We start from the raw sequence: 13,688 nt of genomic DNA, 5'->3' as shown, positions 1-13,688 counted from the left end.
TTTCCACAGAGTATCTTATCTCTCTTGTTCCTCTTATTTTCCTCTTCCAAGTTTCACTTTTGATCTCTCATTGTCTCTGCCAATTGGGGGGAGGAGCTTCGGAGCTCCTCTTTTTTCGTCTCTCATCTTTTTTCTTTCCATTTTTCTATTATTTTTTTTCTTCTTATTTTCTTTTTTATAAAGTTTCCATTTTAAAGCTCAAATCTATTGCGTTTCCCCTCCCTTCCCCACTCATGCGGCCCCTACCTATCATCACTGGCCTCTTCCGCTTCCAACGACGGTCTTCACACCCGCGCGTGTCCTACACACGTCTCTACCTCAACCACATTGTTTTGACGTATCAGATCACAGTTTGCTCTTCATTTCGCATATAGATCTCCATAGGTGATACCCTCTTTTTGTATACGAAGACTCTCATATCATGTTGCAGACTTAGATGCGGTAACTTCTACGCCTTTTTCATCGGGATACCTCTTTCTATGGATACCGCGGTGGTGCTATGTTCAAGCAGCTCCAATCCAATTGGTTATAGTGTTCTTTTCCACTGTTTTGGCCTCCAAACTCGCTTGCTAATTTCTTTCACACTTGGTATCTTAACCGGCAAATTTGCCTTTGGTATGCTAATTCAAACCATTGTTCATTGAAGCTAAGAAGTCAAGTATTAAGGGAAGTGATTCATGCACAATTATCCCACGATCAAGACATATTGAGTATGACTCATACATGTGAATCCCACCCAACATATCTTGAAGTCGTGGAATAATTATGTAAAGATTATAATTTTATCATTTCTTGGGTATTAAATAGGTTGGTCCAAACTTTTGACCCATTCTCAATAGTCTTTAAGTTTAGGTGGCACTGTATTGATTGTTATGGAGGTATTTGTTAGGTTGCCTCACCATTTGTATTTTATTTTATTGTGATGGATGTTGTATTTCTCTTTTGTTCTTTTTCCTTTGTATTTGCCTAGAAAATAAAACCTAGAACCAAAGCCACCAAAGCCCAAGAGTCAAGAGCCACGTGCTTTATGTGATGGAAAGTCGCGTGGTGAGTACTCAAGATTCATGCCAGATTTGATGGCCGTTGACTCCAAGCACACGCGAATTCTTTTTATATATATATTTTTAGTACTAAATGTCGTAAATAAATATAAGTTAAACTCTTCAAAACCTTTTAGAAATTTGGAAAACTATATTTTAATTAAAAATAAATAAAGAATCACATATAATCCTCAAAAAAAAAAAAAAAAAAAAACAATCGTTGTCTAAATTTATATAATGGTGACACTCAACGTGATGGGGGTGTAGCTCATATGGTAGAGCGCTCGCTTCGCATGCGAGAGGCACGGGGTTCGATTCCCCGCACCTCCATGCCCGTCACACGTGTACAGCCCAGATTAAAGGGTTAAATTCCTGGAAAATTTCTCAAATTTTGACTTCTCTTTTTTGTATGGATATTGTGACAAGTGATTTTAATGATGTGACACAGCTTTGTAACTTAAAGAAGCTTGAGCAACAAACAAAAATAATCTATGTAACTCATCAGCACGGACTTTTTTTAAAATATATATATATATATATTTATATTTTTTAATTTTTTAATATATATATATATATATATATATAATGATCAATTTTATAGATAAAATTTTTAAATATTGAACGTGAAATGCAGTTAGAAACTCAAGTCAGAAAAATAACTTATGGACCGAATTAAAATGTCTTTGCATTATATTATTAATTCACTGAATATCAAAATGTTACAATCTTATTAATGTGTATATAGGTACGGGGGGAAGGTATAGGCCATGTTCCCCTCAAATTTCTTATAACAAAAAAATTTGACCTACTAGCTTTGGGCATAATAATTTTTAACTCTGTTCTTACAAGCTTTTAATTGCCCTCTTTCAATTTTTAAAAGTGAATTTTATTTAAGTTTATATACAATATTAATAACTTCTTTTATGGATGAAAGTGATACTTTGGCATAATTTATTAAGCTTTTAGAGTTTGACATAATTCTTGCAGATTTTTTTTTTTTTTTTTTTTTTTTTGTGGGGCGTGGGGGGAGAGAAAGGATAATATATAGTTGATGTCACAATCAATCAACTGCTAAAATGATGTCATGGAGGCAGCATCCGTTAAAGAAGGTTGAGTGATACACGTATGAGAACCCATATTAATTTGTTATCTCTAGTCATAGCCTTGTGGCATTGTGACGTCATACATATCTTCGCCGTTTGTTTCTAATTATTGCAAGTTTGTAACAGGGTATTTAGGGCCGACCTGTCTGGTCTAAGCCCAGGTACTCCATGCTATAAGTTTTTTTTTTTTTTTTTTTTTTTTTTTTCTTCTTCTTCTTGACTGTTGTGGAGGTAGAAAAGGAGAATAAAAATTCTCTCAAATTATTTGTCAAAATTCTCTTAAATTCGAGCACAAATAAGTGGTTGGGCAACATAATTTTTAATTTGTTAGGTAGGTCCCATATTTCACAATCATCTGTCTAAATTTTCTCAAATTCGAACAAATAATTTGAAAGAATCTTAATTCATGAAAGGAGGGGTGGCGTGTCAACAAAAAGAGTAGACCTATAGTTAGAAACTTTCCAACATTTATATTACATTGCCTAAACATTAAGATTATTATTATTATTTCTCTTTTTTAATACTACAATCAAGATTATACTCTTCATAAAGTTTTGGATTCAACTTCCATTAGGGTTTTTTGAATTCAAAAAGTAATTATTAAAAATAACTATTTGAAAAAGCGAATGATAAAAACGCAGTTAAGTGTTTAACAAAATTATAATTTAACATTTAAAATTGTACGTTTTAAAAAAAAGCATATTTATAAGTTATGAATATATGTCACTTTTAGACGTCTATATTAGTGTGCTAAAACATTAATCACAATTCACAAAATTAGTTTCAAGACTAGCAAGAAAATGATGAATCTCATGATCTCATCGACTATTTTCTTTATTTTATTTACTTAAACAAGAATAAAATGACAGCTTTTCAGTTTTTATTTCTCAATGCCCAATAAGACGGGGTCACGGGAAGGTCAATATGCAGAGCTTCAATCTCGAGCCCATACTTCAAACAAAAACCGAAACCCAATTCCAATATGCATGCGTTAGGAATTATAAGGTCGGCTATTTTGTGGGGACCTCTGGGCCTGGGCCTGATTGGCTTGTTGTCACCTGAACTGCTAAAGACTCAAGACAAAAATAAAAATAAGGGTTAAATACCTTACTGCCTCTTGTGATTTGCGATTTTTATTTTTTGCCCTCCGAATTTTACTTTTTTATCATAGGTGGTACCTATAGTATGGGAAAAGATGAAAATTGTACCTTCATCCATTTTTCCTTCAAAAACTACATCCAGCCATGTCATCTTACAGGTGTCGACGTGCATGCGTGACACATGTCCCAGTGGCACACCTCAGCGCTGACGTGACTACTATTTTTTTTTATTTTAATGATTTCTTATAATATATATATATATATATATATATATATATATATATATATATATATATATATATATATATATATATATAAAATTTGAGGTGGCTGCCCTCCCATTTTGGCCAAGGGGGTGGCTGAGCTACCTTCAAGGTATCATTTCTAATACTTATTCAAACCACAAGGAGCACATCATGAAATTTATAAAATCACAAGGATATATATTGGAAAAAAAAAAATTGTGTTTAAGTAACAAACATTTGGTCATTTTTTGAGTTATATCAATTGGCCACGCATATAATTTTGTGTTTCCAATTGTTACACATGACTGATTGTGTTTTGTTTTTTCCTTCTTTTTTTTTTTTTTTTTTTTTTTTTATGAAGGGTTCAATTCTTGTCAACATGTTAATTTGATACACGACATGCATACCTGTTACTTTTGATTCAAAACAGGCATACCAAATATACCAAATATTATTTGTGTATAAAGTATTATTTGTGATATAATTACAAAACTAAAGTACCATTTATGGTACTTATTAAAACCATATGGGGTACATCATGAAATGTATAAAACCATAGGGGTATATATTGGAAAAAAAAAATTATAGTTTTTAATTTTAAGGTTTTTTTTTTTTTTTTTTTTAAAGAATTCTAGGGGTGGCTTTGGGCCACGCGGGGGTGCCCGGCCACCCCCATTTTGGCCAAAATGATGAAAAAAAAAAAAAAAAAAAAAAGGTTTTGGTCTTTGGGGGTGGCCCCATGGCCTATGCCCCCAAAGGCCAAAGCCTAATTTTATTATTATTATTTTCACTTTGGCCATTTGGGATGGTTGAACCACCTCAAGCCTAATGGGGGTGGCCCCAAGCCAAATGGAGGTGGTTTCTGCCACCTCAAAATTTTATATACATAAAATAAATCATTAAAATAATAATAATAATAATAAATGATAGCCATGTCAGCGCTGAGGTGTACCACGATGACAGATGTCGCACATGCACGCCGACACCTGTAGGATGACATGACTGAACGTTAGTTTTGGACGGGAAATGGATAGAGGTATCATTTCCGTCTTTTCTCATACCATATGTATCAAATTTGATAAAAAAGAAAACTAATGGGGTAAAAAATAAAAGTCGTAAAGTACAGGAGGAGTGTATAGGTTATAAATCAAACCTTAAATAAAAGGAAAAAAAAAAAAGAAAAAGAAAAATAAAAAAAATCTTATGTGATTTTACTAATTTGCAATTAGCTCCCTATGATACAAATTGGCTGACATCTCTTTGAAGTAAGCAAAAAAAGAAAAAAAAGAAAAAAAGAAAAAGGTCATTGGCGGATATGGTTATTGGTCATATCTACATTTGCATAATGTAGTTATCACTTTTAGGTATTCGCATCTGTATCATGCTATTACTAAGAATCCGTTTGGGTTTGTGATTTTAAAAAGTGTGATTTAAAATAACGATTTTAAAATGTACGATTTGAAAAAAATGATTTTTAAAAACGTAGTTAAGCATTTAGCAAAATTCCAGTTTAACCTTTAAAATCGCAAATTAACCTTTAAAATTCTGTGTTTTCAAAAAAGCACCATCTTACCTGCGATTTGAAAAAGCAGATTTTTTACGTTTTCAAATCGCAATTCCCAAATGATTTATATTCTGTGATTTGATTTAAAATCGCACTTATTGTTTACGAAATCGCAATCCCAAACGTACCCTAACAATATTCACGTGGTTATTTTCTATTATTTGCATATTAAGTAATGGGCCTTTTGGCATATTTTAATCTTTTAAACCTTTTTTGGTTCTCTATAAATGCATATTTTAAACTATTTTAAAAATAGTTTCTTAGTTTAGGCATGTTTTATTAACTAAATTCGTATGCCCTAATATCAGTACCCGCATATGCGAATAGTTAATAGTTAAGGTTAAAATCCGCCTTCATGTAATTTCTTACTTGCATCTAACATCCGTCCAAATTTTGGATGAAAACTATAGAATATTACGCCCTGTACCATCATATGATGGTACGTTACACAAATAACAATAAAAAAAGAACAATCTAAAAAAGTTAAAAATTGAGAAGATGTTCGAGGCTGCCAGCCCCTTTGGTTAAATGGGGAGTAACCAAATCACCCCCAAAGAGCATAAAGTAATTCAACCACCCCCTTTGACTGGTCTGAGATGCTTTCAATAACCATTTTATCTATTTTACAAATTATTCAACAAAAGATATTAGAAATTGGACTAGAGAGTTATCCCAAGTACTTTAAACGATGCCGTCTATTACTAGAAAAATGAAGGGGGTGTGTATCAGCACGCACGTTATACCTGCTCATGTGGTGGACGCCAGCTTTAATCTCAGTCAAACAAAGCACAAAACTGCGCAGTTCATACCATCAAAGCGAGATTATATTATTGATCGATCGTAGCAATGATAATGGAATAAGAAAAGTAAGACAGAAAAAATAAATCAAAAAAGAAAAAAAAAGTTTGGAACATTTAAAAACATCATGATGTTAATATGTGTCGGGACAGGGGAAATGCACGTGCGTCACCGAAATCATCGAGATCCCGTTCGAATTAACAGATGCAGCGCACGTGCCTTTCAGTCAAAGGTCAAAAGCTGGCTGTGATTATTTTTTACACGAGTCTATGGGGCCTAAAAGATCTTTTACGAAAGGAAGAAGAAGCCAAAGATAAGAACGATGATTAGGATCGATATACAGTTGCGAGAATCTACCTCCACCCCATGGCCATCATCACCGTTTATTTATTTACTCCCACGTAATTTTATTATTGGTGTTGCTCAATATCTTAATATGAAGACCTGGAAATGTGTTAGTCTCACAGTGCTTTCAGGATCGTCTCTGAATTCTGCTTTTGTAACCTTCCTATTTCAAAAAGTTTATTCCATCTCTTTATCATTTCTTTATCATTTTCTTTTTTGTTTTTAAGAAAATATGTATATTATTCATCTCATAAAAATAGAGTAGTTTATTCTAACAAAACAAAATAAAAAATATAAGAAGAAAAATCCTCTATTCAAGCTTGATCTATAACATGTTTAACTGCCGCTTTAGCTAAACTATGAGCATCAGAGTTTCCCGTCCTTTTGACATGAACTATGTGCCAAACCGACAGCATTCTAAGCACATTTTTAGTCTCATTGCCACGCGGTGATAATGTGGGTCAATAATATCCACATTTGAGGAGGATGATGAATGTACGTAAAAGGGTTTTGTTCATATAATAAAACGTTTGTGAATCTGTACATAAACTATAGAGACGTGTACTGTAAGCATATAAACTTCTTTATGTGTATATATATATATTGGAGTACACTGTACACATTCCCTTTGTCTGGATGCAGCACGTGTGATGTCACATGCCGTTTCAAAAGGATGTACGAGTAAGTCAGCAAAGGTGCAACTTGGTCTGGCAATTAAGGATTAGAAAAAACCTTAGAGGGGACACAACGAGATAACTAGTAAATGCTGTAAATCACGCATTTATTTCATCTGTTATATTTGATGCTCTCAACCACTCATTCATTTTTTTTAAAAAAAATATAAAAGTTGATTTAATAATTGATTGGAATTGCCGCATTAGCGATATGTGATAATAATAGAATAAAAGTGTATATTGAGAAAAAGACCCAAAAGTATCATAGCAATTTGAAAATATGAGTAATGTTATAAATTTGGATCGTACATGTGAATGTGATTATTGATTATAACCGAGTCTGTAGATGCATTATGCGGTTATTATTTTTAAGTAATCGCACCTGCATCATTCAGTTATTGCAGTTATTAGATGTGGTTACTTACTGCTATCTGTATATTAAGTAATGAGTCTTTTAGGTATATTTTAGTCTTTTGAGCATCTTTTAAACGATTTTAAAAATGTTTTGGGTTTGTTTTTAGTATTTTGGACATATTTTAGTTTTTTTTTTTTTTAAAAAAAAACATTTAATATATATTTGTTTGGTCAATTGTTTGTTTGTTTATTTATTTTAATGTATACATATATATTAAACATAAGGGTATGCGGATGCATGGTTATTAACTGTATCTGCCTACCTTAAAACCGTATCCGCATACGGTTACATGGATAACGATTAATTACGGCTAATGAACACCTGCTTGTATAGTCCTATTACAAATCACGTTTTTATTCTGTCCTATTGACGTGACAATGTCAATCGACTTTTGAATATATGTTTTTTTAAAACAATAATTGATTAACAATACTATTGTTTTCTCAATATATAAGGTAAAAGTATAATTTATAGCGTTAGTCTAATAATATATACGAGTTACAGGAGTGGTGCACGTGAGCTTTTAAGGCTTTACAAGTCAGTTTCTTCAGCACAAAGCCGAAGATTTTTCTTCTGTTCACATCCCATGCTTATGCAGTACTCTAAAAATGATTAGCTCTACTTTAGAAAACAAGACAAAATCTTTAAGCAACTCTAGTCCACGTGAATTCCTTATAGTTGCAGGGGCTAATTATATGTCACTACGCTACACAAGATTAGCCTATGATTCTTACTAACTCTTCTATCTCCTTCATACAATATGATAATTTTAACGTTATTCGGAATATATCTGCTAAAACACGACAATTTAAATATTTTTTTTCTTAACAAATAGAGTCAAGAGAATCCAAATATGGTAACTGCATTTTGTCTAATTAGATATTGATCTAATCATAAAAGCTAAGACACAGCATCTCACATGAAAGCTTAATTTAATTAATATTAGAATATGTTAGGGAAATTTCCCAAAAAAAAAAAAAAAAAAACATTTTTAGGGACCCTGGAAGAGCGCAGAGTTCAACGGCTATAACAGGATAAATCCGGACGGAGGAAGAGGAGGAACAGAGCATTAAATAAGGGCTTTTATGAGGGAATCACTTCATTAAAAACTTTGATCCTGCTAATCAAAGACAACCGCCGCCATATGGGAAAGCACGAACTGTAGCATGAGATGACCATCTGAGACCGCCGAAGGGAATTAATTGAGAAAAGATGAGCATTTCAAGATAATAAATAGCAGTACGGATAAAGAAATGGGAGAAAAAGGAAACAGATAAAAGGTGATCAACACAGAAAAATAAAGGACAGGAAAAACTCTCTGATTCTCTGATCTTATAAAATTCTCTCATTCTCCTCCTCGTTGAGCTCATACTAACTTGATCGTCGGAGAGGGCTCGGCCGGAAACCCCGCCGGTCCTTCTGTCTTGCAGGACGTAGAGAAAGTCGTTTCAAGGTTTTCCACTTCAATCGGTTCGGGGTCCGAAGACCAACCAGGAGTTGACACGTCTCATATCCGAAATTTAGCATCAACAGAATATTAGTTAAATAATTTTTTTTTTTTTTTTAATATTAGCATAAACGCATAGTATCATAACTAAAGTCTTGAATTAAAACTTTATTATTACCGTTAATTAAGTTTTTAAAATAATCAGTGATTTAATATAAACAACTTGAAACAATGATATTTCAATGCCATTTTAGCACTACCCTCGATGGTGTTTAAACATACTAGCTCCTAGATGATAACAATTTATAATTAATTATAAGAGTCACCACATCGATAAACGTTCCTTCCTTTCTCAAGTAAGGGATTTTTTTCTCTCCTCCGCCCATGGATGGAGCCAGAAATTCTTATGGGCAAGGGTCAATGGCCGAAATTTTATTTTTTTTTGTAGGAGCCAAGTAAACTAAATTTTTATTTTTACCTTATATTTTTTTAACTTTTTTAATTTTTTGGATTATTTTTTTTTCCTACCTTAAAATTTATTCTTTTTTAGGAAATTTTGGGGGGGGGGGGGGCATGGCTCCTGCCACCCCCCTCCCTCCGTCCCTGCCTCCGCCTGTCAGAGCCACCTTCGCCTTCCTTGTGAGTGCTTAGGAGATGGAAAGAGGTTTCCTCTTTCCTCCCTCCCTCCGTCCTCCTCTTTACAGAGTTTTGTTGTCGTTGTTGTTGTCCCTTCTTTTTTTTTTTTTAAATAATAATTAAAAAAAATTCTTCCTATTTTGTCTCCTCAAGCTAAATCTACGGCTCCTCATTCACCATCTTAATTAGTCCACACGCCTTCCAACCAACTTCTCCGCCCATCGATCCTCCCCTCACCTCTACGCGTGAGCCCCACACGCCACCATGTTGTTGAACCACCTACTTAGAGCGGTAAATCCAGCATCTTTTTGAACTTCTCGATCTATTGCATCTCCATCATCGATCCGGTTGCAAGTCCCCTTCCTTTTGATGTGTAGTAAGCTAGTAAGAACCAGTGTCCTATGCGCATAAACTGCATGTGGGGCACCCCAATCCCATATTTGACACTCGACATAAGCTCCATTGACTTGGTGCTGCCTCTCACCTGTTGTGGCCTTCAAGCAAGCCCTCTTGTTGCCACTCCAAGCTGAGTCCTTCGTGGACCGCTTCACAAACCGCCTCTACTTGTGGCCCTCATTTTAGCGTTCAGTCTAAGAAACAATATTGGAACCATATATTTTTGGCTCATTTCTAGTTGATTTAACTTGATTGTATAGTTTCCGTCCAACACTCTTTTATTTGTTTTGAAACTTTGTTGTCGGCCTCTCTTGTAATCTAATTTAATGAAATCTTATCTCCCTTTAAAAAAATAAAAAATAAAAAATAAAATTGATAGCAATTTAAAAATCATGTAGTTTTATTTTCATGATGGAAACTCGTTTCTCTAAGATGAGGATGCATGGTGGCGTTCGGGTAAGCGTGGGCGTTAAGCCAAGTCCACTAATTCGGCTGGAGAGTCGAGAAAAACCAGGTGGTCCGTATCAGTTAACGCAACGTGAAGCCACGTATCATGCAAAATCATCAGCTGGCCGACCAAATTGACAAACAGAAACAGAAACATCAAGGAAAACCTACTTTAAATTTGCTTGCGTAGGGCTGCAGCTTGCGCCGTTGCCCCAACGAATGACCCAACTCTACGTGTATATATATACATATATCTCATCGGCCTTCATGGACGTCGTGTATATTGTTTTTGCTTTCGATTATTCCAAAAATTGTAATTCGTTCGTGGACACACAGACAGAAAGAGAGACGGCCAAATGGGGCCTAAAAGTGGTCAGGTGGTCTCCATTTTCTGTTCATCAACAGGTACCAACAAAAAGCGCCGATCCATGATGAGAAATTTTGGCCCATCCGCTTCTTCAATTCTTTTTATAGAAATAACTGCTACGTTCATCAAAACTACAGTTTCAAAGTTATCCATTATAGACTTTTATTGAGTCTTGCTCTTTTACAGAAGCTATTTTAAAAGAAGAGATTTGTTTAAAACTTATAAAGTCTACAACCCAAATATACCTTAACAATACGAGACTCTTAACTTAACTATCCCTAAGTTTATGGCTATGATAAAATTAAGCTTATGGACAACTCACAACTGGATGAGCAAATTTTTACGTTCATTTTTAATACAACATGTGATATTTACATGCATTTTAAACTAAATATGGCCATGCAGTTCTATATACGTTCGGGGACCTTGCAAATGCTGTCCATAGCAACACCTATGAGAGAGCATAAATGAGTTAAAAGCATTTGAATTCATATATATGACAGCAATCTACTCATAAATGGAGAAGTGGGAGTTGTTGTCGAGGCTGAAGGACGAGTGAGAAACGTCATATAACTTGGAAGAAATGACAACGAAGGAATAAATGTTCACATGACTCTTCTCTCTAGGGAGGATTCGCAAAGGGGACAAAGGAAGGATGAATATATATTCCTCAGGTTCTAAATCCAAAATTGAGAGATATTCAACGAAGCATATAAATCATGACTATTTGTAAGCAAAATCAGTAACTGATGTTCATTGGTGTTAAATACCATATTACTTATTTTAAAAGTTTAAATTGATAATTTTTTTTAAAAAAATTTAATCATTTAAGTAATATTTTAATACATTTCTTTATGTGTGAAGGAGAGCAAACTTTAAGCTCAGGACTTCGAATTTGATACTATATTAAATAATTATTTATTTCAAAAACTTAAGTCGATAAAAAATTGTAAATTTGATTGTTAAGTAATATTTTAACCTCATAAACTTATATGTTACTAAGACTGAAACATGCATATTCCACTTAATTTTGAAATGTGAATGTTATTACTTATTACTTAGTAGTTATGCATAACACATTTAAAATGTTTTACGATTGCCTAAAAGAATAATGAAAGAAATATATGTTAATAGGCATTGTTAATATAGTAACTGCACACTCATTGCATCCCGATGAAGGAAATTTGCAAAAGAGACAAGAATGACCAGAGAAGCTTATGGGGAGTGCACGTGAAATCACCTCCGATGTTTAAGTCAATAACACAAAAAAGATGCAAGCCATCAACTTGAGAGTTAGATGTACTGTGTTCCACCCCATTTCTTTGTGCACGTGCCTCACCATCACCATCTCCGGCCTGCTTCGCTCTGCCTGTCGCCTCCATCATAGCACGTGTTCACCAAGCTCTGCTGCCTTTCCTGTACCCTTTTGGTTCACACACCTGGGCTTCAGCTCCCGAATCTCTCCCACCTTGGATCTTCATAGTTGTTTTCTTATTTTTGCATATAATGATCTCCAAATGTGGTTGTATATCGTTTTGTGGTGTTCTTTGAACAGTGTGGTGGTGCCTTCCATCGGTGGTTTCAATTCGACCTCCATCAATACCCTTCTCGATGTTGTGGTTCTTTTTTTTAGTCATGCTAGCAGCCATTTTTCTTTGCATATGTGGAAATAATACATATAATTAATTTGATATATTCCCTTTTAATTTATGTCTACCCACACTAATCTTATTATAGTAAGGCTTATTGTTTGGATTGTCCAACATTTTTTTTTTTTTTTTGGTGTGTTTTGTTTTGGTGTAATCGTCCTCATCCTCCTTCCTTTGTTGTTGCTTAGAAAAAATAAAATAAAGAAAAAGGCAAGAGAGAGGACTACAAAACGGGTAGAGTAATTAATGACTAAAGGAGATAGCTTTCTCTCCATTTATAGAGTACCGCTCCTGCCTCTTTTTAGTAAAGGCGTTATGGGCTCCTGCCCATCTTTTATCGACAACATGAGAGAAAATATTAAGGATAAATTCATAAAAAGAAAGGTACCGAATTATTATGCATTTGGACACTAAGATATTAAATTATCATTTCTCTTGAAAATCGGGGTAGTAAGTTATCAAAAACTCTTAAATAAAGGTATTTCCTAAGTTTTTGACATAAAATCATGCAAAAAATCTCAAAATACCTGGTGTTTATTTTTTAAATTTTTTTTATAAAAAATTTCAAAATTTCAAATATAAGTATTTTTGTAAATTTCGTTAAATTCTGACCAACATTTAAATCGTAACATTTTTTTTTTAGAAAAAAAAGAGGGATATTTAGGTATTCCATCAAGATTTAAAGCCTAAAGTTGACGAAATACCTTTATTTGAGGATTTTTTATAATTTAATACTCCGATTCGAAAGAAATGATAGTTTGACATCTTTTCTGTCAAAATGCATAATAGTTCAGTACCCTTTTATAAAATTATCTCAATATATTAAAAAGATTTTATAGCGTTTAGATAATTAAGTTCCGGCCCGACCCCACAAAAGGGATAACGATTTGGGCATTGGGTGATTGTGTTCATCATACATTAAGAGTACATTGGATGCTTCAGAAATTAATCAAACATGCTGCATAGGTTTTGCCGGTCTAGACGTGGTAGCACACGAGAGGGTTACATACAGTGCTTAATACACGTACGGTTGCCATGAAAGCGGGGGACCTTCTTAATCACCGATGAGAGGTGGAGCCTGATGATCGGGCTTACTGTTGCCCATTTTCCCGGTTACTGGTCTCGCACTCCTCGATCTCATTGGAACCAAAGCTTTTCTTGGCCTAATTAGTTTGGCCTTTTCAGCAATCAGGGATCACAAAATAATAAAAAAAAAATAATGGTTTAAAACAGAAATATACATGATTACCGGGGATTTCTCTGTTGCTTTGACTAAAAACAGAGGGTAATCAGACTATTTCCTCTGTGTATTAGCCTTCTCTCTCTTTTTTATTCTTTACAATTTAACTTTTCTGTCCCCCCCCTGTTCACTTTATTCTTTAAAATTGAAAGGGGTGGGTAACATCTCATACATACTTTGTTTTCTCTGCCACTGAAGTTAAAGTGATAAAAAGAAACTGTA

General features: G+C 34.0%; 1 non-coding gene across 1 annotated transcript; it reads left to right on the top strand.

Moving 5' to 3' along the window:
• The first annotated feature begins 1,297 nt into the window (after positions 1–1,297).
• On the top strand, positions 1,298–1,370 carry TRNAA-CGC (transfer RNA alanine (anticodon CGC)). The gene has a single exon. It is a non-coding gene; the product is annotated as a tRNA-Ala (tRNA).
• The last annotated feature ends 12,318 nt before the right edge of the window (positions 1,371–13,688 follow it).

Source organism: Alnus glutinosa, chromosome 12 (genome assembly GCF_958979055.1).
Source record: "Alnus glutinosa chromosome 12, dhAlnGlut1.1, whole genome shotgun sequence".
NCBI classification, from domain to species: domain Eukaryota; kingdom Viridiplantae; phylum Streptophyta; class Magnoliopsida; order Fagales; family Betulaceae; genus Alnus; species Alnus glutinosa.
The sequence above is the reverse complement of the archived record's forward strand: the minus strand, read 5'-3'. Positions and strand labels throughout refer to the sequence as shown.